Here is an 8,350-nt window from a genome sequence, read left to right on the forward strand (position 1 = left end):
GTGCTCACGGCTGCTGTTGTACGTCCATGTTAGTACGTTGGGCTGTATTATTTTAACTTGTTCGATTATGAAGAATGTGTTCGTTGTTTCAGTTTCTTGGTTCCATTATGGAGCTCACTATATTTTCTGTGGGGAATGGGATTGATTGGCATCCTTGCTAGTTTCACTGGGGAGGCTTTGATTAAGTCTTTGACCTCCTTGGAGAGGGGTATGTGCCGAAGCTCACATTCTTGATCTTCTCTGATCTGAAGAGCAAGTCAGTAATACTGCTTGCTTAGGGTTTACATGGAAGTTTTGTTCCCTCAGCTGTCTTCAGTGATATGTTTGTGAGGACTTCTTTCCTTCTCTTGTCTTGGTTGGGGGCTTGCTTTGTACAAGAAGCAATGGCTGTCGCTCCTAGCTCGGGTAGGGTTACACTATCTTCTTTATTTACTGCTGGCCTTTTTGCTGTCTATCTGACTTGTGGAGCTGGCTTAGTGGTAGCTTCCATTGAGTCTGAGGAGCTTGAGGAGCTTGGTCTTGTCCTTTTTTGGTTTTCCAATTCAGTTTCCATAGATTCTTTGGTGAGCTGTGTTGTAATTGCTGTTACTGTTGCAGTTGACATAGCCTGAAGTGATGGCATGCTCTCCATTACTTCCTTTTACCAGAGTGTACTTCTTAGGGTTATTACAGTTTCCCAGCTATTTGCAGTCATCAACTTATCGAAGGGTTGCTGGAAGTTTCCGGGACAGACAGCCTCGTTCATGTTCACATAGAGGAGGGCAATTTGGTAGACCATGTTCAGTTTCGTTGGGGTTAGGCCATGTTTACTCAGTTGTTGTGCAGTCGGTCAAGCTGTCGGTTGTCCGTGCATTCTTGGGTTTCCAGAGGTCCATGCATTCTGAGATGGTGCAGCTGCTGCTCGAGCATAAAAAGAGGGATTTTGGTTTTAATTTGCTTTCGTTATAATTTTCATAGCAGTCTTAGACTGTTCCTTCTGTATTGGGCCCTTTGCTGCCAGGGTGTGGTGCCCCAAGGAGTCACAACCATGGACTTAGAGATCGAGCTTATGCACCTGTCAAATCGATGGTCCTTGCCGGAGCAGTACAAGTATACCTTGCAGTCCTTTCTCATGGTACAGTCTTTTTATACGTGTTCATATGAATACTTATTCATACCCTGGTTGAGCTTCACTTGGAATCCTTCTGGAGGTTATGCTTTGGGGAGGATTAGCTAATTTTTCTGATTCCATTATCCAGGGCCTTCTGGACCATTGTTACAGTCTTCATCTTTACCTTCATTATGGTGATGTCTGGGATTACAATGACTTCTTTGATCTTGCAGAAGTCGTTGCATCTTTCTATCTCTTTGATATCAGCATCGTCCAGTCTTTCAATAATATGCTTCTCAACTTTTTCAATGTTCAGCATCCGTTGTGCTTTCAGTTCGGGTGGTTCTATGATTTTCAAGTTGTTGTTTTCAAATACATTACTATTTTTGGTTTCTGTTGCTTGGTTGCTGTTTTGTTATTCGTGATTACTATGAATCCAGTTCTTATGGGTACCACTTTGTAAGCGATGAGGTTACATAGGCCCAGTAGCTGCGACACTTTTCTGTACCTTCCCTTTCTCCCTCTGGGAGAGGTATCTTTTAGTTTAACTTTCTGTATCCTGCAGTTTACTGCATGGTGGGTATGAATACTTTACAGTCCTGATACACTAATTTGATAGTCTTTATACTTTTGTTACACAGTCTCTGTATTAGTACTGGCTGGGGTAACTGTATATCAGATGGCCACCAGCATGGGATACTGAATAAAAAACGTGGCTGGGGGTAACTGTACATCAGATGGCCACCAGCAGGGATATAGTGTCTGAACTAGTACTCTTGGCTGGGGTAACTGTGTTCAGATGGCCACCATCAAGGTACAGGGTCACTGAACTAAATGACTTTGCTTGGGTAACTGCATTCAGATGGCCACCAACATAGTCTTATAACACTTGTTGCGCTGAATCTCTAGGCTTAACACACTTGGTTGGGGTACCTAGTAGTCCCCCTTCCTGCAATTGACCAGTCTTAATGACTGTTACACAAGCACTGTACTTTAAGAGCTGATCGGCAATTGTGCTCATGGCAACAGCATCACTTAAATACACGAGTCACTTTATGTATCACTACTTCACTTCTTCACTAGAGCTGTAATGTCTTTGATACACTGGATTTAAACAGTGTCTATCGATATGGCATCCACCCTTCTAAGTACTAACAAGGCGTCCACTCTTCCAAGTACTGACAAGGCGTCCACCATTCCAAGTACTGACCAGTCATCCACCGTTCCAAATATTGAGCAGGCGTTGCCGATTGGGGAAGGAGCTGCAGAAAGTCCATCCAGTCAATAGGAATATTCGAGAGCAGCAGCAGTTCGCTAGAGCAGAGGGCTGGAAGAGTGGAGCAGCCAATAACAAAATTCGGGGACACAGCAGTTCACTCGTCTAAGCAGAGACTAAGAATTTCAGCTAGCCAATGGCAGGCGAGCATGAAATTCTCAGCAGCAAGCCAGTTCGGTCAGCTGAGTGGCGAGCAGCGATTTTTAGTGGCTAGGGGCAATTAACCACAGTCTGGGGGAGTAGCTGAGACGTACGTTTATCCTTGGTGGAGTCTAGAGGGTGATTCCATCTATTATTGTTAAAATAGATATCATATATAAACTATGAAGAGAGACTTATGGCATCCACTCAGCATAAAAATATTCACTGCTAGTTTGAACTTCTGAAGTTCCACTGATTCAACTGCCTGATTAGGAAGATCATTCTATAAAACTTCTATAATACTGTGCAGTGTTGAGAAGGCAAGAATGTTAGAACTAACTGTTTGTCAACAACGACGACAATGAAGACACCTTCGACAATGACACTTCGATAATGACACTTCGACAACCTCGACCTCAACGACGACTATTTTGATGACAACAATTTCGACGACGACAACTTCGATGACGACCACTTTGATGCTAACTGCATACCTACCACTATGCACTGAATGGTACAGTTTGGGAGTATCTAAATGCAAAGGATGGTTAGAGTTACAAAAAATCTTATACAACATGCACAAAGATACTAACTGAACGATTGTGCCAGAGATGAATATCAGAATCAGGAATAAGAAATTTAATAGACAGTTAGTTTTTGCCAAACAAATTAAGACGAAGACTAGACAGAACAATCTCAAAAGGAGGTAGAAAGAAAGAATTTTTTTTTTCAGAATAGATTAGTTATCGAAAATCTTAGAAGGTTTCCTCAATAAACCAACTTTCTTTGTACATTTGAAGAAGAAACAGATCAAACATATTTCTCAAAAGTAAATTTGCAATAAAGAATCACACTTAAAATTTTAAAGTTGTATATAGTTGAAGAGATCTGGATGTTGAGGAGCTAACAATCATACTTTGAGTATTGTTAGGGTTAAACTTCATGCTCCATAATATGCACCACACATTAATTTTAACTAGATCTCTATTAATGGATTCAACAACTCTAGATCTACATTCAGGAGATTGGATTAAGGCAAAGAGAGTAGCATTATATGCACATGTAGCATGCTTTTTCTCTGGTACAAAACACATCTCATTTGTATATAGTATGGAACACTACCCTCAGGAACACCAGATATCACATTCCTTTACTAACTTTGGCACCATCAACAACAACTCTTTACAATCTCTTATTACAAAAATTAGTAATGAGGCTAAGATAAGATCCATCAACTCCCATCTGTTTGAGTTTGAAAAACAAAGGTCTCAGGATTAACACAGTTAACGGCAGCACTGATATCAAGGTCGGTCATACAAATTTCTTTACCATAATCGAGGGATTTCTGTACAGCATTGAAGATGGTAAGAAAGGCATTACTTGCTCCAAGGCCTTTGTGTAAGGCAAATTACAAACTAAGAAACAGATGATTACCTTTAGTAAACCTATTTAGACGTTTCATCATAAGACGATTAAAAACTTTAGATAATATGGGAGTTATGGAAATTGGGAAGTAATCAGCAAGGCTAGAGCTACCACAAACACATTTACTTAATGGAGTGACATTACCAATTCTCCAACAAGTAAGAAAAGAATATCTTTCTGTTGTGGAAAATAACAGCAAACTTATCTAAAAAATCAACACCTCCTACTACCTAACTGCAAGATTACATACACAGGTCTTGTTCCCTTATGGTGACTGCTCAAGAGGTTATATAGGCAGCATTGACCTCCCGAGAGAAAATATGTATTTCGTCTAAGATTAACGGTAGATTGACTTGCCTATTACCCTTCTTTATTCCTCCTCTCTTGGGCGTGCAGTAGCAGTGGCAGTTTTGAGCTGGGCGGAACGACAGATGCAGGGAAGTTCCTAATTAAACAACCTTTTTTTTTCTGACAAGATCTATTGAATAGTATCTTCATTATGTTCCCAGACAATTTGGAGGATGGGTAGAATGAATTCAAAACTATTTCTTAGGTGTATATTCATCTAGACAACATATCATATACAAGGGTATAGCTTCTCTCTTGACTTATTACAATTTCTCGTGATATGGACATAACCTGGAGTATGTCATCTCCATGCTCAGACTATAAGGAGGTTGGGTAGAGTCATCATCATCTTTGCTTCTATTCAGGCCAGGTGCTTTGGTATTTCTCAGGAAAGTTATACCAGCCAGATTTTGGTTCACTGGGACTCCCCCCCCCCCAACCCTTGAGTCCTGTAAGTTACACTCCCCTCTTCAACCACTCTGCAAGTCCCAGGTCTTATGTCAAAAGTGAGTTTCTGGCTGACTGCCAGGTTTAATTCTTAACGGGAGTTCCAGAATCGCTGAAGTAATACTCCTATTAAAGGACACTGGTTTGTACAGTTAGATAAGATAAAAGTTACTTAAACTATTTTAACTCTAATGCAAAACTTCCCTAAATTGATGAAGCCCGCTATTACAGACCATTATTATTAAAGAGAGGAGATTTACCAGCCCATCGTTATGAACTGAAAACAAGGTACATTCCCTATAGGGGTACCTTATGTAGCGTTCTTTTGGTTCCTAGCTACATTTAATTTTCATACTTTTACTATAATCTATATCTACTTCCCTTCTTCCATTTTGATATTTAACTTTCATGTAATAAAAAGATTAAAATTAAGTGCTGCTTGGCGGTAAAAGAAGGCTGCATATGGTCCCCCACTATGGGATCTCCCTTATTTTGGGTACGTAGCGACGGGCTGGTAAATCTCCTATTTTTAGTGATAGTAATCAGTACATAGCGAGCATCAATGATTTAGGCATGTTTTGCACTATAATTAATTTTTTTTAGATTATTTCTTATTTTTCTAACTGCACAAACCTGTGTTCTTTATAGGATTATGAGTTAAGGGATGCCAGATCGGCTGTTAAAAAATTAACGAGGTAGTTATAATCAAGATCTACGTCTATTCACTCATTAACCATTTCTAATCAAATTATTTTCGTATTGAATATCTCTCTCTCTCTCTCTCTCTCTCTCTCTCTCTCTCTCTCTCTCTCTCTCTCTCTCTCTCTCTCTCTCTCTCTCTCTCTCTCTTGTAGAAATTGTAGATATTGTTTATTTTATTAAATTACTCCTCAGCAATATAGCATCGTTAGAGAAAACATAAAGCACAACAATTTCAGTTAATTTCTTGTGTAAAAGTGTAAATAAGATATAATTTACAGTTTCATAATCATTTCTTAATTCATTTACGATGTTTCTATATTAATATTTTCATATTTAAAGAAAATATAATTTGCAGTTCCATAGATATGTTATTATTAAATAATTTTCACATATAACTGAAATATAATCTACACTCATAAAGAAGTTATCAATTTATTTACAATATTTCTATTTTACAATTTTCATATTTCCTATTTACACTCCTGCAATCGCTTGCTTTTTTTTTATTGAAATCATTGTTTTCTGTTTAAATGTGTAATTCTAGAAAATACAGATATGTTTTGCTACTCTAGCAATTTTAATCTCTTCAGTAAGAGTTCTTATACAATTATTTCCCTCTTTTAATTTTTCACCAAGGACAGCTAAAAGGGTTTTTCTCATTTTATTTAATTGGGCAAAGGAAGAATCTGAAGTTACATGTAGACCACCTCTGTTCGTTATATCGATCCAACATTTATCATTCGGAACAAGGCTGTACCTTTGTTTTTCTAATTGAGGATATTTCAATAATTCTTTCAACCATATAGCCTCCTATATACTTCATTAATTCCTTCTCTGTTACAAAACTGGGTGTGCTTGTAAGTGTTTCATTAGATTTTCGTGCTGCAGTTAATTGAAGAATTTTATAACTTTCTCCTATCCCTGATTCTTGATGAAATTCAGTATCTCTGAAAATGATACTAGTAAGACAAATTTCCAAGGCAATTTCTCGTTCTTTATCTGTTGTTTTCCCTGTGTAGGTGAACACTTGGGCATTAATGTATTAGACAGGCAGTCTTGATTTTCATTGCATCTAGTACTGTTACAGTTTTATCTAATCAAAGATACTTCTTTTCCTAACAGATTTTTTTTTCTTTAATCTGTACTTGAAATTTATCGCGTTAGGGCACCTCATCTGCCCAATAAAAACAAATAAATGCTCCGGACTATCTTGATTAAGCCTCCTTGTTAGGCTATAATCGACTTCATAGAAAGTCTTTAGCATTGCAAACAAGCCTAGAAGAGAGAAATAATATAGAATTATTCCTTTTTGAAGCTGATTGAAATGTTTTTTTTTCTTAACAATCCATTGTCTTGGTTATGAAACCTGTAATCTCACTCATTTTTGACATAATGTCAATAATTTAGTTCATAATTTATGCCAAAGCACATCGACAGGTTTAAATTAATTTTCATTCTTTAAGCATCATGTTTTCATAGCAAAGCATTGCAGAATGATTTGTAACTGAACTTACCCCCATAAAAAAAAAACAGAAGGCACAGCATCTTTCTCCAAAAGTTTCTTACTTTTGGGACTTAATTTACAGAAAATGTGACTTCATATCATCCATGAAATCACTCTTTGTGAAATGAACAGAACAAATCATAGCATTTTTAAGGTTCATTTTATTAGCTCGACAACATGCCTTTTCCATAACACACGAAAATTATCATCTTTTTAAAACTGAAATACTTGATGTCTGACCCTGTTATTTTATTTTTGGCATTAGAACACCCAAGGATTGAACAATTGTTGAACTTTTTCTTATGAAGAGCAACTCACTAATGAAAAGAAAACAATATCCCTGGACAAATATATTGGGGGGGATCTTGAACGCATGGACGCAATCAGTGACTATTGTCTACTGGATTAGTATGAATACAACCAAATACAACCTTTGGCATGGCTTGACTGACGTCACTAACCGTGACCTTTGAATTATAATCTGAGTGCTGACTGTCTTCTTTCTTTAGACTTTGTTTGTAACTACAGACAGTTGGTGGGGAAGTCCTGTCCACCTGTCAGTCAGTCAGTAAGACACTCACTTTTGACCTTAGACCTGGGAGGGACTTGCAAAGTGGTGATGGAGGGCAGTTTCACTTCCAGGATTCAGGTTTGTATATTTAGAAAAAAATACAAATTACTTATATTAAAATTTGTCATTTGTACTGTCATAGCAGATAATGGAGATCCCTAACTGGGTAACATATCTAGTGTTCTTTTGGTTCTTTGCAATACTTAATTTTTATCCTTTGACTATAATCTGTTTCCACTTTCCTTCTTCCGATTTGCTAGCCAGCATCTTAAATTTTCCTTTTAAGTGCAACTGCGGGGCTTTCTCTGTTGCACATAGACACACACTAAATGGCCTCCAAGGTCCAAATTCATAAATCTAATCACCAAATCTAAAAGGAAGGGGCTGACAGAATACCCATTCTGTTTACAATGATATTACATATTACCTGACCGTCATTATCATTAGCTCTATTAGGAATCAGAAGACGTTCGACAGTACTACTTAATTATGATGATAAGATATGATGATAAGATAGTCGTCAATCTTTACAAATGTCATTCTACAGTTGACTTACTTTAGAAGGACACAAAAGTTGATATCGTTGCCATAGGAGTGAAACACTTGGTTTTAGAACTTTTGATAACATTAGATTATACTTACTATCATCATATTATTATCTTCTTATAGACAGTTTTATTAAGATTTCATGTTATGGTATTGACCAATTAGTATTTGATGATATCTAAAGTAAGAAAGATGGCTGTGCGTATCGCAGGTCACTTAAAATCTTTTGCTGACTTTTCCTTCCATTGAGTTTCAGAGAAATTTCCTTTTGAACTGAACTCGAGATAGCCAAATGTTAAA

Source organism: Palaemon carinicauda, chromosome 7, assembly GCF_036898095.1.
Source record: "Palaemon carinicauda isolate YSFRI2023 chromosome 7, ASM3689809v2, whole genome shotgun sequence".
Classification (NCBI taxonomy): Eukaryota; Metazoa; Arthropoda; class Malacostraca; order Decapoda; family Palaemonidae; genus Palaemon; species Palaemon carinicauda.